This window comes from Chroicocephalus ridibundus, chromosome 9 (genome assembly GCF_963924245.1).
Source record: "Chroicocephalus ridibundus chromosome 9, bChrRid1.1, whole genome shotgun sequence".
Taxonomy (NCBI): Eukaryota; Metazoa; Chordata; class Aves; order Charadriiformes; family Laridae; genus Chroicocephalus; species Chroicocephalus ridibundus.
Window position 1 is genome coordinate 23,785,733 of NC_086292.1, and position 27,830 is coordinate 23,813,562.

Consider the following 27,830-nt stretch of genomic DNA (forward strand, 5'->3'; position numbering starts at 1 on the left):
ATCAAAACACGTAAACTCCGTAGTCCAGATGCATCTATCTGATCCCCTGAATTCTGCTGTAAAATATGCGCGTTGTGTTGTGTTATCTTGGCCACTTGGTTTTAACGTCCTCCAGACACCAGGACTGTTTAGAAAACCCATGCAGGATTCAAGAATCAGTACGCTAATGCTTGTAACACTCGCATTCTCCATCTAAAGGCACAGCCACACGGGTGCTGTGTTCCCCTTTCTGGAGGCTCTTGCTATGAGCCACACTAAAGATTGTCAGAAAAAACTATAAAACTCAAGCTTTCAGGGAATGTTCTGAAGAGATTATTTATTATTGAAAGTCCATAAGGCATTTAATTAATAAGCAAGTAATTGGTTAGTTGTCCCTTATAAGCAGCAGGGCTTCCAGCATCAAGTGGTGACCTGTTAGCAGTCCTGTCTTACCCAGAAAGTATCCCCACTTCCCAAAAAGCAAGAGCATTTTCCTTTTTGTAGAGTTTGGCTAAATGCTCGTCTGCAGGAGCTTGACGATGTTGCTGGTGTCTTTGACAGAACACGAAACCTCGGTGCTCCTGCCCATAGAAAACCATTTCTAGGCAGCGCTGGCAACTGTAAACAGGGTGCAGCTGGGGCAGAGCTCCCAGGGGAACTTGCACAGTCCTCTGGGTTGGAAGGGACCAACCAGGCTGACAGTCCAACCATCACCCTGACACCACCTCATGCTACAACTAAAAGCTTTTTGAGCGTCTGCAATCAGCTGAAAAGAGCTCAGTTGAAATAAAAACCAAGGAGAGATGAGTATGGCTACTCTGAAAGCAAAAAGGAGGCTCGGTTTCGTGTTGGTCTGGGCCGAGCTCCCCGCGCCGAAGGCAGCGGATGGGGGTGGGAGGAGACGAAGGGCAACGTTCACTCGGTGGCCTGCGGAGAGGCCCCATGGAAGGGACTGGGGATTGGCCCTTGAAAGGGAGTAATTACTGGGCATCCCATTTGCATGAAATACCCTTTTTTCTATGCACGCCACTTGGGGGTTGGTAAAGCCACCGATTATAATTAGCAAAATTGTACATCTCTTACCTGGTTCTCTTATCGTTCTCTACCACCCCTTTTTGACGCTAAAATTAAAGCAGAGTAGGATCTTCTTTGTTACCGAATAGGGAAGCTGTAATTAACTAGTCCATCATGATTGCTTTTTATACCTGAGATCATTATAGGTAAGGCGGAGTCACATCTGTTCCTATGATATGCTGCCATGTTATTGAATGTATAGATACATTTGGAACGTTTTCCTGTGAGCGGGCTAATTTAATGGAAAGTTCCTGCAGCCATAGGCCTTTTGCTAAGCAAAGAGCTTCTATGCATGCATATAGTTTATATATATATAATGTATGTATTACTGTAATTATGCAACTCTATATCTGTAGTTTGGTACTTAATTATAGGGTTGGGGTTTTTTTTGTTTTGTTTTGGGTCATAACCTCTCCTTTTCACTCTGGATCACCACCAGTTTATTTGGTGCAATACCATTTTTCCTAATTACAGCCTTAAAAATCTTCATCTGTGTTACTGCAGAAGGAAATGCCCTCTGGTTAGAAAAGACAAGATATTCTTGGCATTTCTGTCCAGTAAATGCTGCTTGAATTGATCAAGCCATGCAAAATGAACAAACAATAAAAGATTAAATAGATTAAATTAAGAGATAGAGTCTGAAAAGCCCCTCCACTCCCACAAGAAGTGGGAGGTATCAGTGAGTTTGTGGTTAATTTAGATGACTGCAGTTTTGCAATCTTTATTATGAACCCTGGAGCTCTTGTGTATGTGTCTTTCAGCTGGTCCCTTAAAAAAGAAAAAAAACCACCAAAAAGCCCCCACCTCCCAGAGCACCAGGGCTGTGTTTCTTTCTTAGGGAAGAGCCTGTCTTGCTGAATTAAATTTTGCAAAGCTTTCCTTCCACGAGCATTGCAGGTCCTGGGGCACTGGGGGTGCGGGACAGAGCGGGACAATCTCTGGATGCGTGGGCTCTGCTCCCCCTGCAGCAAGGAGACCCCAAAGCCTGTGGGTCGCAGGAGGGAGGGGGGAAATTGTGAGGCCCCACCTCGAGGGCTGTGTCCAGTTTTGGGCCCCTTGATACAAGAAAGACACTGAGGCATTGAAGCATGTCCAGAGAAGGGCAACGGAGCTGGTGAGGGGTCTGGAGCACAAGTTCTGAGAAAGCTGGGGGTGTTCAGCCTGGAGAAAAGGAGGCCGAGGGCAGGCAGTTTCTGTCACACTGCTGTGGGGAAGAGGATCCCAAAGGAGAAACATGAAGGGATTTCTGCAGGGAAGGAGGAGAAGGAACCATTGCAGGTGAATGCCCTGTGTGTTTGATGAGTTTAAGGATGGAGCAGGCTGTGTGTCCGCATGGGTCAGCAGGGACAGGACTGGCAGCTCTCTGCCTCCCTGGCTGCCATGGCATGTGGGAGCCTGTGATGTTCCTGTGGTCTCCGCTGCTTCCACACCAGCGCTTCTTCGTGTGTTGGTGGCCTGAGCTCAGAAGTGGCTGCAGTCAAAGCCTCCTGAGCTCTGGCACCGAGCGCCCCGCGTGAGGCTGGGTTGGGAATCAAAGCTCCCAAACCCAACATCCCGCGCCACCAGGCTCAGCGGGGTAAGGACGTACCCCACATGCTTCTCCCACCCGCACCTGGCAGCATCACACCTGCCGTGGTGCAGGGCGGGAGGCAGAAATGCCCCTGACACTTGCTGTCAGGGACTTTGCCTATGCTGGCTGACACGGAGCCCTGGTGCCAGCAGCCGAGGGGCAGAGCCGGGCTGTGTGTCCAGGTGCTGCAGCCCTGGACCACCCTTTCCAAAGACCACCTGGTACCATTAGCTTACCATACAGAGAGTTTTCTGTTCTGGTGAATCGGGAGATAGAAGGGAGCAAGTCCTGCCCTTGCCTTTCCTCCTGCCACAGCCACAGGGCTCCTGTCTGTGTTTTCAGACCAGTACCCAAACGGCCTGGTCTGGAGGCGAGAGCCCTGCTGACACTCGGCAGAGCGTGAATGGGCATCGCCGCTGCTCTGACACGGCCTGGCGCGCTTGCTAATGTTGGCCATCAAATGTTAACTAGGTCATAAAAATGTCTGTGTGTTGGCTGTAATGAGTCTCCTAACGAGCTGCTATTTCCGTCCCCTCTCCAGCGAGCACACTTGTGAGAAGGACGGCTTCAGAAAGGCTGCGTTTATGAAAATGTTTTAGGGTTAGTAATCATTTTGTTCTGCACAAGGGTTGTGGGCTGTGAAATGTTTCTTTTTTTTTTTTAGGGTTTGTTCTGGTCAAATGTTTTCCCATTATTTGGCATGGAGAGATGGCATGCAGGATGGCTTACTTTACCTGCAGGTGATTGCATTGCTCTTCTTTGTGCTAGGCAGCAGTAGGGTAATAGCCAGGTATACTTTCACAGCTCTTTCTTACCCTCATCCCCCTGGATTTATAAATCATAGCATCTCCTCTTGAGCATTTGCAGTTTAGAAAAACCCAACCCAACAGCTTTCCCGTGCTGTGGAAAGCTGTACTGAGGTTTTTTTGCAACCTGGCTTAAAACTCTAAGCAAACCAAGAAGAGCCAGTGAAAATGGCAGAGACGGTATTTCCTCGGCAGAAAGTGGTGTGAGCACTCCTATGGGAGTCAAAGGCAAGGAGCCCCTTACTTAAGGAGGTGTTGCACATAAATAAATGTTTGTTAAACTGGCCCTTCCCTCGGGATTGGGGAGTATTGGAGGGTGGAGGGGATCACGGGGGACATCGTGTGCCCGTCTGCGCTGCTCACTGGTTCACTCGAGCTCTCCCCATCCTCCCCCGTGAAGCCATCGCCCTGTGATGCTTGTCTGAATGTGGGTTTTGCTGTAGCAGCGCAGAAGAACTGCCTGCAGCGTTGGCCCATCTTTCCACTCCCACCTGAGCAAACACATTTCGTGGTGCCAGAAGGGAAGGAGAAGTCAGATGCGTATACGCTGAAACTTCTCATGAGATTTGCTGGAGCGCTGACTGTCCCTTGACAGAGTGGCCAAACCCCAAAGCGGGGTAGTGTGAATTTGAGCACCTGAGCCCTACTCAGCAATTTGGGAAGGAGTCCAAGAGGTGGAATTGAAACTCCCAAATTACCTGTTATGAAAGGAGCTGTGCAACTTTCATAAAGGCCAACTGAGGACAAACATGTTTCCCTGTTGTAGGTCATTATTTTGAAAAGTATTTTGTTGTTGTTTTTTGCAAATATTTGCATGCAGATCAAGCTTGTTTCCATATCAAGGTGCAGAGGTGAGATAAGATTTGACAGTGCATCCCTCCACTGCTCCCTGTCTTCAGGCAGCATCGCTCTTGAGCAATGTGAGCCATTGCCCCAAACCCGAGCCTTCTGCAGACTCTGTGCTCCTGGGGTCCTGTGCGCAGCTGGGCCACGTTGCTCTCCTCGCGGCAATCGCGTTGTCCTACAAGCCGTGGGTGCCTGAGGAGAGGCAGGCCTCCTCCTTTCCTCCCTCCCTTCCACCTTGTCCCGCAGAGGGAGCCTCCCGCTAACTACAATAATTGAAGCCGTAATTCAATCCCGGTGAAACCAGTGGGGGTCCTTCTGCTGACTGCCTGACATCTGCCTGCTTTGGGCTGCTCTGGGTACTCTGGGGAGCTCTTGGTTTCTACCCTCATTGCACCTTTCCTGTCCTTGGGCAGTGCCTTGCTGTGCAGGGCTGCTATAAGTAGACCTTAATGAAGCATGAGCTTCATTGAGGCAGGGACTGTGTCCCTTTGCAGCGGAGCAAGGAGGAGGAAGCCTTGCTGTGATGGCCTATGCAGACGAGCTGAAATGAGCTCCAGGTGGAGGATAAAGTACCACCTAACCCGCAGGGCAGGCAGAGGGAAAAAAAAAAATAAAATCTTTGGCTCACTGAATTGCGTAGCGTTTGTTCTCGTGATTGTCCAAATTCGGAGTGTGTTGGTGAGTTAAACTCTGAAAAGATCCGTTCTTCAGAACGGCTCATAAAAAAATATCTCTTGTCAGGAGTGCAATTTCTGCTATTATTTAATTCTGCCTTTCCGGCCTTTGGAGCTAAATGATCAGCCAGATTATGTGCCGTGCTTCTTTACTTGAGAACATTGCAGCAACGAGCTGAAATAATGAGTGCGAAGCTTCATTCAGATAGTAGCTGAGATTCTCAGACCTTCAAAAGATCAGATTTATCAATGAGAAATACCGAAACATCCTTAGTTAAGAAGTATATATTTTCTAGGACGGTTCTGAAAATTACAGCAAAATCAGATGAGATGACGGGCATAAAAAGCGATACAAAAGCCTGAAGATGGACCGTGTGATTCCCACTAATACCGTGTGAACCGTGTCTGTCTTGGCTGCCCTTTCTGGCAGTCAGCATTAGCAGTTCTCATTTCCAACTCTTTATAGGAACAGCCAGATTTGGCTGTATGTATGGGAGAAAGCTCTCTCCGCTAGCAGTGGAAGCAGAAATAACTGACATACTAGGAGCAAAATGTAAAGAATGTAATCAACTTTGCAAGCTTTAAAATCCTTTCTGGAGGGGAGAAGCGGTAGTACCCATCAAACTATTCTCATCTCCCTCAGCTTCTTAACATGAGGTTTCAAGCACCGTGTAATCCACAAGAATAAGAACAATATCCATTTCAAATGCACAAGGCTGCCAGGCTGCTTTTGTTCGCATGAGCTATTGTGTAAGGAAAAGTTCAGTTTGCCGTTATCTCCTGCATCTTCCCCGAGCTCAAATACTGGCATCAGTTTTCCAAAACCACATTTTATCTGTGCAGAAATGAACTCAAATGTGTCTATAAATGAATTTCTGTCGGTTGTCTTTTATGATAGACTTTGAAGAGTATCATGAGCTAACTGGCTTTGTTTCCCTTCTTCAGACAAAGCGACCCTAAGAAACTCCAGGCTTCGCCCTGAGATACCTTGTGACATTTGTGTTCTCTCACTGGGCACTTTGGACATAATTTTGCCCCCTCCTGGATTAGTTCTACTTCTCCAAATCACTCAAAGATTATCACTTGTACCTTGTGTCCGGTACCACTCCTAATTCTCTGGTCTATAATTCCCACAAAGTCCTTGATTAGCTTCTGAGGCGTTCTGGATAACGTTGTCCTAAGTCTGGTTAAGTATCCTCGAAGCAATTTAGCAAGCCTTGCTGCCTTCACAGTATTAATGTTCTCTTAATGTTGCATTCTGATGATAAACCTTATTTTAAATAAATAAACCCACAACACCGAGTGTGCAGTTTGATCAGACTAACACTGATCTCTTGTGCATTAATATGAATGAGCAGGATTAGCATGGGAAAATTTGCATTTGCTATAAGTGCTGGAAGTCTGAGCCAGACTTAACACTGTTAATGTTTTGCTGTAGCTTGTTCATCCTTAAAGTTTTGGGTTTTGATTGTTTTGGTTTTTTTCTGTCCAAGTTATAACAAAGCATATAAATTCAGCCAAAGACTGAAAATATGGAATATATTTAAGAAGGTGAAACTTTAATGATATAAGTTGGAGATGTGATAATTAGCAGGCATTTTATTCTGAATTACCTACGTGGTTGGTTTGTGGGTTTTGGTTGTGTTTCTTTGTTGTTTTGTTTTTTCTTTTTTTTTTTAATTGAAACACACATCCTGAGCTGGATGGGGCTGGAATGTGGCATGTATGGGGAGGGTTGAGGGAACTGTTCAGCCTGGAGATGAGGAGATGAAACAGGAACTAATTACCACCTTTAATTACCCAAAGTGGAGGCCACAAGGACAGCAGAGTCAGGCTCTGAAGGGCCACGAGGCACCTTCTTACCCAGTTTATTCAGTGGCTACATGAATTAAGCAGATATTTGCATGAGGAGCAGTGCCTCCAGATGTGGTTTTAACATGGTTTACGAAACCTTGGGAATGACAATCGGTCCCTGTCCCAAAAGGCAGTGGGCAGGAGGATGCTGTGCCAAACAGTGATGGGGCTCCTGTGCTCCGCGAGCCCATCCACCCCCACCTGCCGAGGGGCTCCCGCAAAGGCACAGGCTTTCATAGGGAGCTTGCTTTCATGGCTTGTGCGTTCACTTGGACTTAAAATCCCCTTCCTAAATGGAGACGTCAGGCAAGCTTCTGGAAACTGCAGTGACAAATGGCATTTTTTACTTCTCCTCTTTGAGACGTTCTCCTCTAAAAGTCCGAGCAGCTGCAGTCTCCTTGCCCAAACGACTTAATTGTAAACTCTCCGGTGAGCCAAGCTCTCCTCTTTAGGCCATGACAATGAGGAACCAGCTTTGTCAGAGCATCATCCATCAAGGATGAACGCAGTGCTGGTGACAGCTTGGAAATGGGACGAGCATCGCTGCACTTCCCACTGCCCTGACACTGATTTATCAGGGGTTGCTCTGGCACTTGGGCCATAACACACGAGGAGCTGGAAATCGGAAGAAGACACCATGGATCATATTTGCTACTCAGAACTCTCCTTCCTCTGATTACTGCCTTCTGCCTCTGAGCATACGTTAACTTTTGTTATCAAATATACATCAAAGCATTGTATGTTGTTACCACCCACAAATATTCCCTATAATTATTAAACAAATGAGATGCAGCTGCCAGAGGAAGTTACTTAGAGTGCCTAGCTGGCGAGAGGTGTGTGGGGGGAAAGAATAGTAGAAATATCTCCTTTTTGGGGGCCTTGTTTACTGTGCTAGGGACACTGGATAATTAGGACATGCATTTTCTTGACATATCATCTTAGACTGCACTGTCAGAAAGCGCTCGTCTTCCTCGGGGTCTGGAGCAGGAGTGGAAACACGGAGGCAGAGGCTAGGTCTGCCACGAGGAGGGCTGGCTCTGCAGCTCCCTGCCCAGGTGAATTTGACCTTTTATTTGTTGTTCTTAAGTTGTGATACTTCTTGTCTGCAGGGTGGAGGCTGATCTCAGGGCCGAGGATGTGCTGGGGAGCAGGACTGTGCCACCTTTCCCATGAGGGAGCAGAGTGCAGGGCATTTAAAATCACTTCCAGGGATACTGAATATGCACCTCCTATGGAAACCAGCCTCAGCAAGGGGCTACAGTTGCCTTAAATCAATATGTTACGATTTCACCATGACTGTCATTTTGACTTTCCACATGTTACTGCAGAACCATTCATATACATGTGTATATATATGAATAGATTCAACTACCTAGGTTGTTGCTGGGAGCTTAAGCCACTAGAAAATCCTATTTTCAGGCAGAAACAACAGGAGAACAAGAATGTTCAGACGCTGTGGGATCTGTTTTGGTGCTCCCGAGGACTGGGTGCCCTGTCTCCCCCAGAAACGGCCTCACCTCCATTTTGGGAGGCTCCACAGTGGCCCTGCTTGTGCAGAGCCAGCAAAAAAAGTGTCTGATCTTTCTCACTGATTTTTCTCCAGTGCAGAAGGTGCTGCAGACTTGCTTTCCTGCTCTTTCCCCTGCTAGCTGCTGGGGATGTCTGCTCTCTTCAAAACCTGTTGCTGACTCAGCCAGGAGAAGGCTAAAAGAGGACGAGGAGGAGGAAGGTGCACGTGGGATAGCTTGGCTCTTTCTTCCTTTCTGCGGGTCTGTGTCGGTGGATTTGGGTTTGCAGCAGCTCTCGTGGGTTCCAGGACTGCAGGGGAGTGCAGAAATGCTGCAATCTCTCAGCAGAGCCACTCCGAATGCTGTGTAACTCTCTCCAGGGAGAAGCGAAATACTTATGGGCACCGTTAAAGTGCTGGAGGCACCAGATATTTGTGATGCTGACCTCCCGTGAATTTTTTTTTTTTATTGTAGGATATTGCAGGATGCGGTGAAATACCAGGCTCGCACAGCAGCCCTGCACCCAGGGCCGCAGCCAGGCTGCCGCCTGCAGAAACCAGCCTTTGTATTTGAAGGTTCCCTGGCAACCAAGATGACATATCTGGTCCCCTTTTCTTTTAAATGCTAATATAGTTTTGTAATTAAAGGGAGAATGCTGGGAAGCACAAAGTGAGAGGCATTAATGGGCTGTTTTGCAGGATTTATTTGCTTGCTGGAGCGCTGGGGGGCTCAGGCTGGAGGCACAGTGAGGTTTCTCCGGTTGCTTTCATGCTCGATCAGGGTTAAGCCCTGGGTTTCTCTAGCATTTGGGGACTGGAAACCTCCAGCGCTGGGTGAGTTAGTGGGTGGCTTTGTGCTAACACCCCTGGTGATGAGAAGTCAGACCCTGTAAAGACCTGGCAGGACTGAAGGGATAGAGGTACAGCAAAGCTCCCGCGTTGCCTCTGTGCTGAACTTTGCAAATCAGTGACTTCGGCAGAAATCCCGTGGGACAAAATTTCCACCTTTTCGGTGGAGAATGGCCCCGCTGCAGAGGAGGTAATGCAGACCCTGTGCCTTCATCCATCATTCGCTTTCTGCAGACTCAGTCACGCCAGGGCTGTCCCCAGGTTTCCAGGCAAAGGGCAGGAAAGGCAAATTTGCAGCTGCCGTGAGGATGAGCCAAGCCTGCAGTGATGCAGGTTTTGTGGTCAGGGCAGTTCCCAGCCCCCTGGGCTTGTTCCAAGAGCCTCTCCCCATCCTTGGCAGGATCCAAAATCATGGGGAAAACTTTGCTGGCAGATGCCCAGCTTTGCAGTGGACTGACTCTTCTGTGCATCTTGTCCTCCCCTCCCCTTGCCAGGACAGCTATAATCTTGGTGGCGTGTTGTGGGGAGCATGTCTTTGTGTGTACATACACAGTGGGGGGGAAAAAAAAAAAGCAATTTGGGACACTTATTCAGACAGCGCGGTGTGAATTCAGGAAATTGGACCATGGGGTGAGAAAGCAAAGCCCTTGCTGAGTGTGGAGCAATGGGGAATACAGCCCCAGGAAAGAGGGGAAGCGGGTAATGAGTCTGTCTCCTGGTGCTGAATTCCTGCTGAAGAAGCAGAGCCGAGAGCATGCAAAATGAGCATAACCGGATGGAAACACCCTCTGGTTCTTCTTGGCTTTTCTGGAAACTGTCTCATTCACTCATGACCCAAGGACAGGGAAAGCACGCTGCCCTTCCCAAAGCTGAGATGGGTTAAGTGGTACTTGACTGTAACTTTCAATTGCTCTAAATATTAGTGATATTTGGAGATAAAATGGCACAATTTTTAAACACAGGTCCTGTAGACAGTGAACTATAATGAATAGCAAATGATAAATACGTGACTGATATGAATTGACAGACCAGTAACTGTGCTAAAACTTGCCAAACTCTGAAATCTGTGAGCGCTTCTAAAAGATGTGCGAGGCAGAAGCACCCCTGGGACGAGCCGGTTGTGCTGCCGTCCTCCCCTCCTTGGAAGAGCAGTGGAGCAAAGCAAAGAGCTCCGAGAGCCTGGGTGTAGAAACCTGCTCAGCAGAGGCAGAAATTTCCATTCTGAAGGTGGAGAAAGCAGTGAAGGTGAAGAAGCAGCGAAACAGAGGGTGCCCAGGGCAGGCAGAGCAGGAGGAATGTGGTGTGTGCAGGGCAACCTGCTTTGGTGCCCGAAGGTGTTTTACTGCGCTTGGTCTCCCTGGCAAAGGCTGCTGCTGGTTTGCTTCAGGATTGAGGGTTTGTTTTGTATTAAGAGGAGGGGAAATTTCCCTGGATTATATCGCATAACACGAGTGGAGTCTGTGCAAGGTCACATAGGGCTATTGTGTGGCAGAAAGGGAAATAAAACTGGGATATCACAGAATGTGTTGGGTTGGAAGGGACATCTAAAGGCCATCTAGTCCAACCCCCCTGCAGTCAGCAGGGACATCTTCAACTAGATCAGGTTGCTCAGAGCCTCATCCAGCCTGGCCTTGAATGTCTCCAGGGATGGGGCCTCCACCACCTCTCTGGGCAACCTGGGCCAGTGTCTCACCACCCTCAGTATAAAGAACTTCTTAATGTCTCATCTAAACCCACCCTGCTCTAGTTTAAAACCATTGCCCCTCGTCCTATTGCTACATGCCCTTGCCAACAGCCCCTCCCCAGCTTTCCTGCAGGCCCCCTTCAGGGACTGGAAGGCCCAATCCCACTGCAACTATGAACGTCACGGAATGCGGCGGGGGGGAAAAGGGCATAGAGATTTTCAAATAGATTTGATGTGGAAATTACCCAGATGCTTACTCACCGGGTTACAAAGCATGAGGGGCTTCTACACCCCTGGTGTAACCAGGGTGAAGCCCAATGGCGCAGCAGCCTGGGCTGTCTCCTGTTCCTGCTCTGCTCAAGCAGCAGAAAAAAATACCTCACAGCAAGAAAAAGGGTTTTCATGATGTAACCTTAAACAGCTCCAGTCCTTCGCCTGTGCCACGCTGGGTTGTACTGGACTCTAAGTTAAAAAGTCCAATTTATACTTAGGTTTAATTTGAATTAAAACATGCTGTCTAGATTTCCACTGGGAATTCTCTGATACCTGGTGTGGATGATGAAAGATTGGAAAGGGGCCTCATTTTGAGCATTTTTATATTTGTCAGTCACGCTGACAAATTCTCCCGAGTTTTTGATGAATGGGCTCATAAAAGTAGCTACCTACGCAAATGTGGGATCTAAATCTCATCTTCTGGTGGAGAGGCTGGCAAAATTATTAATGATGGGAAGGGGAGTGGCGTGGGGCAGAGAGCTGAACCGCGCTGCTCAGTGCCTGTAATCTAGAACTCACGTGTAACCATTTTCCTGCAGATTAGGCATATGAAACGAATCGATTTATGTGACACTGGCAAGAATTCCAGTCTAAATATGGTCACCCAAAAGTGATTTTGCTAGTAAGTGGCTTGTTTCATTCTGGAGGTTTTTAGGGGTGCGTTTTAGGAGTATGAATTTATGGGTTGCTGTCTGTACAAGCCTCATCTCTGTTGGAGGGTTTGCTGGTAAAGCGATACCAGAAAACCGCCTCTGATAGCGGCAGATAAAGGTGGTAAGTGGATGAGGTAAAGCGCAGGAAGCAGTGAAGACTTACTCATTTTCCTCCACTACTAATAAATTAATACAGCTGGTGTCCTGTGAGGAATTCACATGATTTCAGTGCGTGATCTCACACAGCATTAATCACGGAGCCTCTCTCCGTGTCACTGACGTGTGACGCGGGAGGAATAACAGCGCCGTTAATCAGCCCTCGTTCTGCAGGAACCCAGAGCCTGGCTAGGCAAGAGGGTGGATTTTTTTTTTTTTTTCTCCCCACCCCCCCGCCCCCCATCTTCAAAACTGCAATTAAACTCTTGGAAGATCTGTAGGAGACAGTTCTCCTGCTGAGGAGCTCTGAGAAGCTGCCCACTAATACTCTTAAGTAACTAACAAAAATAACCTACCCAGTTACTCTCTCATGACTGCGTTTCAGGAGGATTTCAATAATCCCTCGTGACAGGCTCTAAACATAACATGATTATCAAGACGGGAGTAACGTCCTATTTCAAATAACGTTCACTTCACTCCTGAATGTAAAAATCTAAAGCCGCTGAGAGATAAGGAACACACGGCGATTATGTGGTGAATCGCTTTGCCACTGGAAAGCTTTTCTTGTTAGGTTTGCAGCCAGGAAATGTTTGTTTTGCTCCTTTGATCTGCAGATGCCGAGTTGTCTTGGAGTGGGAATAGCCATTTCTAGTTGCTTTAGAATTTCAAAAGGTGTTTGATCCGGAAAGGTATTAGAGATAAATTCTCAGAGTTTCAAAGGGGATAGATAATACATCACACACAGGAGGAGACACTGCTGTTGTTCCCTGGAAGATTAGACAGGGCTATCGTAACATCATCGGGGAATTCGAAAACAGGCATTGAAAAGTATTTGTTCTGTCACTTATGAGGAATATTTGATGAAGCTTGTTTGATTCGATTGTTTCACTACTGTGTGAGCTCGTTTATCTAATTACGGTATTGACCACTTTCTTATTATATTGAATTTTAATAGTCCCAAGATTAATTAGATGTGCATAAAGAGCAGCTGCGAGAGATGCGAACCTTTTGTTCTGGATCTTTTTTTGTACTGTTTTGAGAAGACAGAGATGAGAGATAACTGAATGCAATCAGAATGCAGTCATGCTCTTGATTAACAACATAATTAGTTCAAATCTGAAAATTTTGCAGGGAATATCTGCGCGTGATATATAGGGCTCTGAACTGACTAGAGAAAGACAACATTTGGGGTTTGCTTTATTATTTATAAATATGACCTTTTACTAACAAAACTTGACTTTTTTCAACAGTAAAATAACTAAATAATAAATAAACAGCCCCAGCAGGCAGGTGTGTTGGTTTCATTGCTGTTATGCTAACCCCAAAAGAGGAGGTTTGGTCCCCACCTGCAGCTGTTTTGCAGTTAGCTTTGCTCGGGCTCTTCCAGCATGCGCCCAGTCAGATGTTTCATAGAGAAATGCAACGGGAAATGGGCTTTTCTCCTGGGATCAGGACCTTCTCTTTAAATTGCCCAGCTTGGGTGGACGGCGTAGACCGCACAGACGGAGGAGGACTGGTGTGGGCGGGGAGGGGCGACCTGGGGTGGCAGCAAGTGGGGATGCGCAGGAGGAGGGGAAGGAGGCCATTATCTTTTTAGCTAAGGGCTAAAATATATACCCTGCCTTTTTTAAAAAACGGAGTGTTTTTTTCAGTCTTATTTAGCAGTTAGAATTAGGAGAAAAAAAATAAAAAATAAATCTCCCACACTCTAGCTGGTGGGGAAAATCATGAGGCTTTTAACGAAGATTTTTTTTCCAAAATAGTCTCCTGCTTTAATGAAAACTTTATTGCCAGTGAACAGTTGAAAATACCTATTTTAACCCTGAGTAAAAATCGTATCTAACTTAAAAAAAAAATAATAAAAGCATTGTAATTGCTATTATTTGTGAATACTCTATTTATTTTCCAAAGATAAGGCACAGGATAGAGAACTGTAAGTGATATCTTATTTACGTTTTATGTAATGATATGCTTTTACTTTCAGCTTTAAACAGAACAAGCTTCAAAAAAATCCTTGGAAATTGTGGGATGCCACAAACACAATGACAATGAATCTGTATGATCTCACCAAACAAAATGTATGTTCTCGCTGTTCTAGAGGTATACGCTTCAGGATTTACTTATCTCCACTCCAAAATGCCTCCCGTATAAACCCCTGAATTCTCTCGGGGCGTTTGACTGTTTGCAGCGCGTTCCTTCTGAGCTTTTCACCTGTTGGTTTTAACTTAGCAAATTCCACTTAGTAGCACTGCCAAGAATCATAAAAAATGGTAGACTAGAAAGCCAGCAAATTTATTTTGTTCTGCAAGTGAAACAATTAATTTCAAAGTCTGGAGGAAATCTGGCTCAGCTATAATTATTTCCCCGAAAGTTTTGATCTGATTTTTTTTTTTTTTTAATGAAAAGTTGATTGATTTTCATTCAGTACATTTTCGGTGCCCATAAATCCCTATTGTATGTGAAGTATTACTTTGCAGAAGGAATTAATGGCATGGATTTCCTCCTTGCACCGTTCTTATAGCTTATAAATATGCAAAAGTAAATTCCAGTAAGGATATGATGATACTTTTGTTAATAAATATATTTTCTGAGGGTAATTTTGGGTAAAACATCATCTTCGTTGGCTCACCTTGTAGATTTGCGGAGCAGAAAAGGAAGCATGATCAAACCTCACACAAGGGATTCCCTGGAGGCAAGATCCACCTTTTTCTAGCAGCGACCTGGGGGGGTCGGGAGCCAGGACTTGGGCTCAGGAAAAGCCACACTGGTTTGATTCTGTTCTGGTGTTGTCGATGCTTTGGTTCAAAGCTTTTTCTTATCCCCGTGTGCTGAAGCCCAACACAGAGGGCTTGTCCTATTTATGCCGAATGCCTGATCGTTAGACGTTAACTGTGCTTGCAGCTACTTCTTGGTGGGCTCATAAAAATTCCTTTTTGACTCTGCACGGCCCTTCAGTATGCAGAAATTCTCCGGCCCACCATCTGCTCGGGGCTTGTGGACGTCTGCAAGTTACCTCTCTGTGACAAGGGTATCCGAGCACTGTATGTCTTCGGCATCCCTAACTAGTCGAAACATTTCAAAGCTGACTACTGGTGAGAATGCAAAAGGGATTCTGACTCAAAATGAATGCATGCTATGACATAAAATATAGGAACATACTTGCAACTGTTTTTTTTTTGTTTGTCACAAAAGCTTATTGCGACTGAATTAATTCTGGAAACATGATCATTTCGTTCTGCTAAAACTGTAATTCATGCATGGAATGTGGGTTTTTTTAGAGATTCAGATCATCTGAAAACACTTACTTTCTTAATTTATCACCTGCTTTCCAAAAACCTCAATTTGTAATTTTTCTACCGTGCAATCAAAAAACCTATTAGTGAAGAGTCTGTCACTCAAAATTTCTTCCTTCCCTCTTGTGATGTGCATATTGGAAAATGAGTTCTCTGTCAAATGTGCTTGTGGAATTCACTGGGGCTGGTTCTGTTCCAGACCTGATCCCACTTTCACAGCTGTAAAGCGTGAGAAACTGCTCTGAATATTCACTGCAAATTATGTGCTCAGCTGTTATCCAGTCTCCTGTTAGCAAAACCCAAACGTAACAACCACGGGGTGGATTTACAGGCTGCTAAACAGCCTCTTCCTTAAATCGTTGTGCTCCTAAAAAGGAGGGTCATGTAATGCAGGAGCAGAGATGAGATGAGGATGCTCTGAGTGTGAGGCACTGAAAGCCACTGTTATACTTTCCTTTCATCAAGCAGAGAGAACTGATCATTTGAGTTCTGTAATCTGTCGCTGTTGATAGCTGACCTAATTTCTGAGTGCAGAAATGACTTAGTAGGAATCCCATCTCTTCGATAACGGCAGCGAGTAGAAGTGGTGTGTTGTTGAAGGGCCTCTGCCAAGAAGGTCAGCAAGTTCTTAAGGGAAAATGTTTGATAGATGCTATTAAACGTACAAGGCTTCTGCCTATTGCTTATCGACAGATGCTAAAATGAAATGATTTTCTCTCAAGCTTGAAGGTCATTTCTGATACGTGTCTTGGCACTAAACTCGGGATCACTCCAAATTAAATGCCAAGAGCAGAAATGAAAAATTAAAAATGTTCATATGCTGCAATTACAAAAAACAAACAAATCAATAAAGAAAGCACGTTTAATGAGACTCACAAATGTCAGAATGCAACCTCAGGACACATCCCTACCCATGGCTGAGTAAGACTTTACTCCGTGCGTGCCCACGTTGCAGAGCTGATAGAGACAATTTAACCTCACTGACACCCTTGATCTATTTAAAATAATTGCTTCCAATACATTGCAGAGGAGAGCAAAGTGGATGTATAATTAAACGTCTCCCTTGGTGGAAAGTCAGTCTATAGGCTTGGATGTCTTTGTATTTTTAACATCCCCAATGCCATCTGGAGGTTACTGTTGCCCCCAAAAGTAAGACTCCTGTTGGTGAGATGGCTCTGGAGCAGCTTCCCCAGGGCTGGGCCCCGAGGTTCAATTATCATGCCTGGTGTCATGTCATAACTCATTAGTTTTCAGAAATATAAATTTATAATGTAATACAGCAGGCATAAATATTTTTTGGCATTTGGTGTGTGGGGGATTAGAACACAATCAGAACAGAGCTGTACTTGGAGTGGCCTTTTTAGAAACATCGATGCGATGCCTGCTCATTAAGGGAGCAGCCAACTGCCGGACGTGGTTGATTGCATTGCTTTGTGTCTCTGGGAGGTGTTTTTCTCTGATTCTACAAGCTGTAAAAATAGCCCATGTGAGTCTGGGTTGAGACTCCATGCCGTGTTTGCACATTCCATTAGTGGAATAGGAAATTTGATATAATAGTTTGGAAGGTAAAATAGGGTAGCGCTTTTTGCTTTAATATATTTGTGTACGTTTATGTAGCATGCCCTGCAAAGCTGTAACTGGTTTGCTGTCAGTGTGTATACAACTCACCCCTAAACATCCAGCTATCCTGCTACCCATAACAAGAAAACTAGACAATATGCTAAATTTAACCTTATTGTTACCGCGCTTGATTCGGGGAACCCCAAGAGACCTTTGGAGATCCCTTGGATCTTGACTCTTTCCCTGGTACTCCCATGAAGACGTAGCCTCTGGTTTCCCCTGCTTTTGCAGCTCCTCATAGATTCTCATTGCGTGCAGCAGTAATGGACATGGGATGGACAGAGCCAGGCACAGCCCCATGCAAGTCACCTGGCTGCAGAGCCTGCAGGGTCCCTACACAGCCTTCCTGCCCCTTGTGCTCCTCCGATGGGTTTTTTTTTCTAGCAGGGAGCGTTTGGAGCTGCAGCATGTGGTATTCATGGGTCAGCTCACCTTCCTTTCAAATGAGACTGGTGACTTGGAAAGCCTTTATCAAGAGTGATAATGCATTCTGGAAGATGGATGGAGAAATTCTTGCTATGCATAATGTATGTTCCCCCCCACCTCCCCAAGGGCAAAGCTGAAAGTAGTTCTTGTAGGATGCTAACGATGGAGATGAGATGGAAATTCCCACCTTGAATTCAGATCCATGGTGCCATTTAGCAGCTGGCAAGCCCTGGAAGCTGGAAGGCTGGAGTTTCCTGGTGGATGCTATGCTGCATGCTGCCAGGATGGGGTTTTGGGGCAGGATGGCTCTAACACAGTGTTTCAGTGTCGTGGTTTAGCCTCAGATGGCAATAAAGAACCACGTGCCGCTCGCTCGGGCCTTCCCAATACGGGAAGAATGGGAAGAAAAAGGCAAGACTCGTGGGCTGAGACAAAGGCAGTTTAACAGAACAGCAAAGGGAACGAGCAAACAACAACAATAACACGGACAGAGGAATATACAAACACGATTATGGAACCGCCGCTCACCGACCGGACCCAGGATGCCCCAGCCCGCTCCAAAGGCCGACTTCCTGCCCCCTCCCCTGGCAGCTCAGGGTGGGCATGGCTCACATGGCATGGAATACCAGGAAAAATTAACCCTATCCCCACCGGAACCAGGACATTCATCTAGCTGTGTGTCTAGATTTAACCCTCTCCGGACCTGGGACCTTCCCAGAGCTGCTGAAGCATTCTGGTGGTGCTGTCGCTATCCGAGGCCAGCTAGCACTTGTGCAGGGGAGAGATGGCAATGGGCTTCTGCACCAAAACCACTAAGTACGTGGTCTACGGGCCTTGGAGCCAGATCCCAGCTTCGGGTGACAGGGGTTGGCTCCTGGACTGAGGGTATCGCATTGGAAAGGGTGTAAATCAGTGGCAGAAGCAAAGGAGATGGTGGGAGAGGGTCATTAAAAACTAACAAAGCAGTAAGTCTGTTTTCTTTGGTGGCACTGAGAGGACTGGTTCATACATGGGCTCACTTGTAGGGGTGTGTGCGGGGCTGGCACCGGCACTTGAGGCTTGCGACGTGCCCCAGGGCCCATCATTTGAGACACTGCTTTCAAATGAACGCAGCTTTAAGTACACTAAAACTACTCAGGGAAGGAGCACTTATTCTGAGACTTTTTGAGAAATGTTCTCCTTCTGTTCAATGGCGTGTCTCAGCAGCCCACGCTGGTGCTCAGCGGCTCTAAGTGGCTCTGTCTGAGCTCTTCTCTGATTTACCAAAACCTACCTGCCTTTCATGGGCAGAACTTGCAAAAGGGTCCCTTCAAGCAAAGAATCTCAATCTAAATGTTTACGTGCCCAAATACATTCGGGGCTAGTTTCATCCATATTTAAGAGATTTGAATTTGTCCCCAACATGTGATATATTAAGGCCATGGTTTAGTGGTGGACTTGACAGTGTTTGTGGTTGGTCTTGATGATCTAAAGGGTGTTTTTCAGACCTAAATCATTCTATGAGTCTCTACAGAAAACAAAGAACCTCATGTGCATTTGCTTTCTCAGGAAGGGAATTGTCCAGCACAGCTCGCCACCATCCTGAGAAATCTAGGTTATCTTCTTCTGACTAACATTTAATGAGCTTCCACTAGAGATAGAATATATTTTTTGCTGTTAGGTGTACAATGTCTTTAATCTCCTCGCACGTATGGGTGTTTGAACAGGAACAGATAGGTATATACTGTTCAACTGCTGAAAAACCTTTAGCTGCGACACTTCAGCATATGTGAGATTCGCGCAGAACAGATGAACTGTGGGACCATGTAACAGGTTAGCAGATGGCCAGCAGAGTCTCTGGCTTTATTCTGGGCTGGCAATCCTGCCTGGCATGGATGCTCCTGTGGGTGACAAAACGGAGGAATGATGCACTAGCAGATCGGATGAGTGTGTAGCCATGACATTGCATGGCTCATGCCAGCAGTGCTGGTAAAACAGCATTTTTAGATGGTATTAACATGAACGACCTCATGAATAGGCCTTCCTTGGGTCTGTATTAAATACGTACAAAAGCACAAAGCAATTAGCAATTAACTCTTGGCGATGAGCATAGGAAGTTCCACCTTAACATGAGGAGGAACTTCTTTCCTGTGAGGGTGGCAGAGCCCTGGCACAGGCTGCCCAGAGAGGTGGTGGAGTCTCCGTCTCTGGAGACATTCCAAACCCTCCTGGATGCGTTCCTGTGCCACCTGCTGTGGGTGACCCTGCTCTGGCAGGGGGTTGGACTAGATGATCTCCAGAGGTCCCTTCCAACCCTTTCCAACCCTATGATTCTCTGATTCTCTGATTCCCTGTCCTGAGATCAGAAATAGCCCTGATTGTGGCCCTCTGTGTGTCCTGTCCTTGGGCATTGCTCCTCCAGTGGCAGAGACCCTCACCTTCCTCCCCTATCCCTGGCTGAGCTGCCACCCGCTGTCATGGCTTGGCAGGGGGGTGTTGGCGCCATGGGCTCTGTTTCTGTTCCTTAGGGTTATACAAACCCCCGGACCCCTCCCAGGAGCATGGCACAGAGGGCTTTTGGCACCAGCAGGGAAGGAAATGCAAGAGCCTGCAGGTCAGCTGTGAAATGCTGGCTTTGCACTGCAGCAGGGAAGATCAGCGTCAGATATCTGGAAATATTTCCTAGCGGGCAGTGTAGTGAAGTACGCGAATAGTCTGAGGAGGTGGTTAAGGACAGATGAGATGTATCTCATAGGTAGAGATTGAGCTGATCCTGCCTGAGGCAAGAAAATGTATGAGCTGGACCTCTGAGGTGCCTTCCAGCCCTGTTTTCTGTGACTCTGCAAACCTGTCATTTAGGGTCACATGGCGTTGCCCGGTATGCTCTGATGGCCCGATGGCTCTCAGCCCTCATGGGGCCCTGCGCCGTGCTCAACACCAGAGCATCTGAGAGCCGAGTGCTCTGTGGCACGCTCAGCCTGAGGGCTCTGCTGGGGTCGGAGATGCCTTGTAAGTGTAAATCCCGGAGGAATTTTCCATGCGTATAACGTGGTCAAGACTAAGCAGCGTGGTGGCACCGTGTCCCTTGGCACAAGGGTAGATACCTGGCCTTGCAGTGCTTGTGCAGCGGTGCAGGGGGAGGAGATAGTCACTGCGCCCAGCTGCACCGGGGCTGGTGGTCTGTAGCTCACTTGAGGTCACCAGGATGGACAACTCTACTCAGGAGTCAGCTTTTATCCTCAGAGCGGCTCACCACCTTGTGAATAGAATAGCTGATGTACTCCCACGTAAGTGTATCACTTCATATTCCAGAAAGCATCAATAAGCACTAATTAGCCCAGTTCTGTGGCTTTAGTCTGAGTCATCTCCTTTGGCCCTTAGAAGTCCTGTTCATGTTGCCAGGACTCCTGGTCACGGCACTTGGTGTGCTGCAGCGGCCTCATTGAAATGGGGAATTACTATGAAGTCTGCTGTTGTTGTCTGCAATGTGGAGTTAGTAATTCTGCTTGTATCACCCCCAGGTTAGAAATCCTTTCTGCTTGTCTTCATAACTTCTATTGCAATAGAAATACGAATGTTCATTCTCCTCCCAGTGGAGGAAAGAGAAGTTGTATTGGGTTATTGAGAAATGCTGCATACGTGTTTGGGCTGTAATAAAAGAAAACTGCTCTTTCCAGGCTGTTTGGATCCAGGACTTTGATCCAACATTGTCATTCTGGAGGAAGGACTTGTGTGGAAACTGAAATCTGGCTCCAGATGTTTCCCAGACAGTCAGATCCATGGCTCTGGTCTGGGATGATGCTGTTCAGGTCTCTGCTCTTTTTCTGGTGTCTGTTTTTGTGGACTTTAAGGTGCAGATGTAATTTTTTTTTTTTCTTGGTCATCAGCATTGCGAGAAGTAAAATAGCTTTTGATGAAATCGCTGATTTGAGGCAAGCATGCTAAGACCCGTGATAGGCTGTTGCCTTGCCCCTAGATTCAATTTTATCTCCTATGAAATACAGATTTCATAAAATGGTCCATGACGTCTCTGAGCTGTTTCAATTTTCTTAAATCAGTTTTGAAAAAACATTTTACCTTCTTCAGCCAGTCAATTTTCTTGACTTTTTGACCTTTAAATTCAATCTGTTGTATCCAAATTAGTTGGCACAGAACAAAAATACGATACTGGAAATTTATCTGCCTTACAGAAGCAAAGGGCAAAATTCTGCTTGCAGTATACATTTGGAGCAAATTTTGTGGCTTTATGCCAAATATGAACTGAAAGCAAAAGGAGGCTGTTTATTTTGATGCCAAATTATATGTAAATGTTGTATAAATTGTGTCCTTGCAGAACATCACTTTTTCTACACACAAATATTTCCGTCACTATATAGCAGAGGTACCGCGGCACTAAACTCTCAGGCATTTGTACTGGAATGACTATGTGTAGCATGCTGTTGTTTTAGAAGATGCTGCACTTGTAAGTCTTTGCATCTCATTGTTTTTGTATGGTGAATTTCCATGTTTTTTAGATAGTTATAAATGTGGCTATAATGTATCTACAAGGCCACAGTCATTAAATATATAATTAATAAAGCATTATGCAATTTAAAGATGTGTTCAGACTGTAAGTGATGAGATATTACATTTCAATGCTAATTTCATTAAAGATATTACGAGAAAAAAAACCCCAGGTATCTACCTCTGAAAAGCCCTTGGCTACCTATTGTGAGAGGGGTTGTGAATTTTGTTGTCCATCTAATTACTTGGCTGAAGATTCTGAGATTTAAAATCCCATTTCCCACCCCAGTAGGGATGTTAGATGTTGTTTCCTGGCCCAAATCCAAGCCGAAGAGTGAGCTTCTGCATACCAATGTGCCCCCGCTGCTACAGCTAAATATAGCTTTTGATGGTTTGTCCTGAAAATATGATATAGTATGTTTTTTAGTCTCTGCTCCACAGGCAGGTGGTGTGACAGAGTACCTCTGGGCTCTCTGGTTCCAGAAGGACAGGGAACTGTTGGAGAGGGGACAGCAAAGGGCTACCAAGATGCTGAGGGGACTGGAACACCTCTCTCATGGAGAAAGGCTGAGGGATTTGGGTCTCTTCAGTCTGGAAAAAAGACGACTGAGGGGGGATCTTATCAACGCTTATAAATACTGAAAGGGTGGGTGTCAGGAGGATGGGGCCAGGCTCTTTTCAGTGGTGCCCGGGGACAGGACAAGAGGTAACGGGCACAGAGTTGACCGTGGGAAGTTCCACCTCAACATGGGGAGGAACTTCTTTCCTGTGAGGGTGGCAGAGCCCTGGCACAGGCTGCCCAGAGAGGGGGTGGAGTCTCCGTCTCTGGAGACACTCCAAAGCCGCCTGGAGGCGTTCCTGTGCCACCTGCTGTGGGTGACCCTGCTCTGGCAGGGGGTTGGACTGGATGATCTCCAGAGGTCCCTTCCACCCCTATGATTCTATGATTCTATGATTTTGCCAGTCCTTCAAAGCCTCTGCCAGGGACCCCTGTTAGGTGCAGACCAGTGGCCTGGGGGTGTCCAAACTCCACCAGGCCATTACCCCATTTTTATGGCCAGCGGGAGCCAAAGTGAACCTGGCGTGTAAAGGTGGGATGCAGGTAGGGACTGGCTGTCAGCCTCCCTGTCATCCTACAAAACACCAAGTTCCCTTGGAAAAGCTCTGTAAGAACTGATGGATAACACATATTGCAGGGAAAGTGTTACTGAGAGAAAACATTTGTCCTGTTTTAAATTGCGTTTATTAATTGTCTGTGCAATGCTGAGCTTGGGGACAAAATGTTAATGAGGGAAATGGCAGCGTCATGCGGGCAAGTGTTATATCAGCAGCTCAGAGCTCCTCCAGCTCCACCCATGGACCAGGTTCTGCACCCACGCGGGGAAAAACGATGCTTTACCTGCCTTCGAGCTCCTTGAGTTCAGGGCTGGGCTCACATCTCGTCTCTCATTGTCAAGGCAAATCTATGGGATTTGCCGTGCAGAGCAGCGCAAAATTCCCAGAAATGCAAGGAAGGCTAACTTCTTTTGCCTTTTTGCCTGCTCACGGTTTGGGCATGGCGGCAAGGGTCTGGTCATTTGAATTGTGGGGACCTGGTAGCCCCACCACAAGGTCTGCAGTCACCCTGCTGATTTATAAGGAAGCAAAAAAAATAGTGAACGAGGCAAAACAAGGGATGAGACAATAAATATTTCAGATTTTCCCTCCTAAGAGTAGTAACTTATCCAACATTTAAAGCTCCTAATTAAGTTTATAAAACAATCACTCCTCCCTCTCTCTCTCTTTTAATAAGGTTTCTGGAGCAAAGCAGAGGTGTGAAGTCGGTCAGGCTCTCCTCAGAGGATTAAGGCAAATTGTGTAAGTTATATTTAATTCAATTAATCTTTCCAGATAGGTCCTAAATCATGTCATCAATCTATTTGATTCTACAGGCATAATCCTTAACATGTAGCTGCCTCGCACAATAAGCTGGGGAGATGCTTGGTTGCATTCAAGGGAGATAAATTTAATTATAAATACATCATAGAGTCAAACATTTCCTGAATTTGGAATTCAGTGCCTTGTCAGCCTTCCAGCCAAGAACACCATCAAACTTTCATAGGGAAGCAGACTCTGTCCTGAATTTATATGTACTGGCAAGCACCTTAACCAGAGGGAAGAATAAAAACTGTGTTTTCTTTTCTTAATGTTTTTAAACTTAAAGCTACTTTCATCTTTGGTAGAACTACCCACAGTGTTACATAAAGCCAGGAGTGCAGGTATTGGAACTCGTCAGAAAAGGGAGAAATACAAAAATCTGCCCGGTTCCAGCTGCCCACAGCATCACACTCAAAATCCCGAGGGCTGCAAGGGGGCTGGAGGTGTGGGGGTGCAAGAAGCCATTCGCAAGCCAGAAATTCAGTCTCTTGCTGTATTTAAAACCTGGGGGCTGCTTTTGGTGGCGGCTGTTGCTCAGCAATTCTACCAAGGACCTTAAACGTGTGGCTGATCTCCCTCGGTTCACTGAGGTGTCCTGGGAGCCGGAGTGGCCCAGTGAGCCATGGCTGGTGGCCAGAGTGGGATGAGCCTCTTCTGGGGGGGTGTCGGGCTCTGCCAGGGGTGTCCACAGCAGGGTTGCAGGTCCCCAGCTCCCATACGGCCCTTGCTGACCAGCAGAGTCCTGTTAACACCAATTCAGCTCATCATAGGGCTCCTGGATTTACTAGAACATGAGTAATTCTGTTTTCCTCTTTTATTTACTTCTTACTGAGTATTGTCTCCTCAGCTGTACGGATGCCCAGTTCCTTCTGGATTTCTTCAAAAGGAATGATTGACAGGTTTTTTTTCAGTATAACTCCAGGTTATGCTAAATATTTCATAGTTTATAATGGAATATTATATGGCAGACTTTTCAAGGAATTTTATGCTTTGGAAATTCCATGAAAAAGGGCACAAAATAAAATTTGAAATCCCTGAAACGTCCCCTTTCAAGACTTTCTCACAATGTTCCAATTAGGGAGTCAAAATGAGCTTTCATTTTGAAACGTGAGGTTGTTATACTTCAAAGAATTAACAAAATCAAGTGTTTTCATTGCTCCTCCAGGGTTAAAGTGAGAGTCCAGGCAGCAAAGGTGTGAGCAACGGGGCGCTCGCGCAGGCGGAGGAACAGGGTGTAGTGCACTCAAAAGACGGTGTCTGAGTTAGTGTGTTATATATCATAAATGTATAATGGGAGAAAGCTCTTCTGCATCATTTAGTTCAGGATGAATTTTTAATCTTCACTTTTTGCAGGCTTAATTATTAAAGCCATTTTCACACTAGCTGGGGTGTTTGTTTCACACTAGTTTTGGCCCCTCTTGGGGAGATAACACGTATTTATTTACGTGGCAATTTTCCAGTGACTGCCAGCTTCCATCTACCAATTTAGCTTCTCCAATCTTCCATGGTTTGTGTTTAGCTTGTTGTTTCTAATGTTGCAAGGATAAATAGGTTTCATTTACAGATAAACCAAAGTTGTGCTGGTCTCAAGGGCTTGCGGGTGCTTCCACATTGCCCTTTTTTCGGCGCCTGTGTGGGACGTATCGGTGTGGGTTTGTATTTTCCTTTCGTCAGCTGTTCTGCAGGCTGTTTGGTGGTATGTTATCATCCGCTGAGATTGAGAAGTTCTGAGCTGAGGAACAAGAGATCAGCCGTTTTCCTCCTGCCAGGGAGCGGCTCCAAGGAGGATGCTCGGTGGGGGCGTGGGGGGCACAGGCCGTGGGCTGCCTCCTCCTGTGCGCGGGAGGGATGGTGGCAGCTCCCCGCATCGCGTGCAGCAGCCCCGCCGTTTCTACACCACAGCAACAGAGAAAAGCGATAGAACCGTAAAAACAAGCCAGCACAGAAGCCCGGGGCAAATCTCAGGGGAGGGAAAGGCCATGTTTTCTCTGGGGTGTAATACCTGCTATGTTGCTTTCCCATACAGCCCACCAAATATTTTCTTTGCATATTACATTTTAATTTAGGTTGTGACTGCTTTTTCTAAGTGCCCTTTAAATATGCTTACAATGCAGAGGAACAGCAGGAAATAGAAAGCGCTAATTATCTGTTCAATCCTCCACCGCAACCTCATGCGTGAACTAGGAAATCTCAGTTTAAGTCGGAGGAAAGGAGAGCCCAAGCACTGCTTATTGGCTTTCCTTCATACATTAGCATCGGGCAGGCGCAGTTATTTCACCTGCTGTTTTATTGCGGTTTCCCCACGCTCGCCCGGGGTGATGGCAGGGCAGGACGGGGAGCAGAAACCCGCCTGTGGGGCGGAGGCACCCGCGGCCCCGCAGCTGCGTCCGGAGACAGTATTTTTCGATGGCATCTTTATCTGTGCAGGATTTGCATCTATTTCAGGCAACCCTGAGATATCTCTCCAGCAAATTCAGCTGGTTCCGATTTCTGCCTTTGTTTTTATACACTCGGTAGCTTCTTAGGAAGAGTTAAGCTTTCACTGAAGAAACACTCAGCAATATTCACATTACTTTTTACTGCAGGTTCTAGAAAAATATTTGTTACTCGAGTTCTAGAATATTTTTTTATTTACCGGAAACTGGATGCTGTTAATGAAAACTAGATGACAAGTATTTCAGTGATGGTTTTAAAGTGTTTTCATAAGCATCTCACTAAATCTGTAGAAACATGATCCTAATTTTTCTATCGCAATTAATAATACAAAATATTTTTCCAAACTGTAGGTGATGCCTTCACTGTTATGAGTGCATAAAGCTAAAGATAACGTATATTGAGGTAAAGATGTCACTGTTGCCTGTGATTAACCTCTTAGACTATAATCTGTTTATCTTGACAGCAGCAAGGATGAGCAGGCTCTTGCCAGGGATGGCAAGATACCATCTGATGGTCCAGAAGCAAAGGACTGTGGCTGCGTGGGGACACACGTGCTGGGAGATGGCCCAGAACTTGGACCCTGACCACTGCTGTTGGCCACCGCGTCCCACGGCAGAGCAGGGTGATGGGCTCCTCGTGCGCCGTCCCCTCATCTGTGGGGAGGAAAGCTGAGCTATCACGAGGGACTTCAATCTGACTGACACACGGAGGACTCAGGCTGTCAGTGCTAAAACGTCCTTGAAATATTTCATAATTATAGATGACAATCTCCTAACTGAAGAAGTGTTGCATTTGGCACAGAAGAAATCTGTATTTGACCTTCTCCTGGTGGGGAAAGAGGAAAGATACATTTCTAAGAACTGAAAATGAGTGATTTGCTGGTTAGAATTAATTCTGGCTGGAATACGCTGCCAAGGCCATCTTTACTTGCCTTTGTGATGGTGGGCAATTTGGTAACGGCAGGTGCTGCAGTGTAGTAGACCAAGAATAATAAGATTCAGAGGAAACTGAAGCTAGTTCAAACTGGAAAAAAAAAAAAAGCAGCAGTGTTTTTTCTGGAGTGAGGAAAATTAATTCTGGGAACAATTTGCAGAAGAGTTGTGGTCAAGTCGTTATTACAGGAAATTTTCCCAAACACAACCGGAATTTTCTCTCTGAAATCTATGCTCTGGTTCCCACAGCAATTGGAGTCGCGTCAGGAATTAATGCAGGGCAGCGCTGAGGCCAGATGAGGCACTGTGTTGGGAGGGACAATCACAGCGGTCCCCTCCGGCCTAGCAATTTCTGAGTCTCTGAAAATATCCATCCAAGTGGGTATTTCACTCGCTTTGGCTTTTCCCTGTTTGCTTTTAAAACGAGGTATTTAGGTGCAGTGATATGGCATGGCAAAAACTTCTTTAGACAGAAATGATGTTAAGGAGAAACAAGAGCCGTAACAGAAGGGAGGACATTTTCCTGATGCTCCTTTGCACCTATGTGGTCCCTGAGAGGGTCTGTTCGCCCCTCAGTGCTGGGCTTATTTGGGGTGACAGGTTTTGATTACGGCATCATCCTTGTGGGTGGTGGGTGCCTTGCCGCCCTGCGTTGGAGGGGTGTAACCTGGCACTGCCTGGAGGGCAAGTTTGCATCCCTTCTTATTTTTGGGCTACCCAGAGCCAAGGGAAGTCCCTTTGGGCCCCAAGTTTGGCAGCCAGGGTTGGGGCATGTGCCTGGAGCCGGTCCACTGCCTGC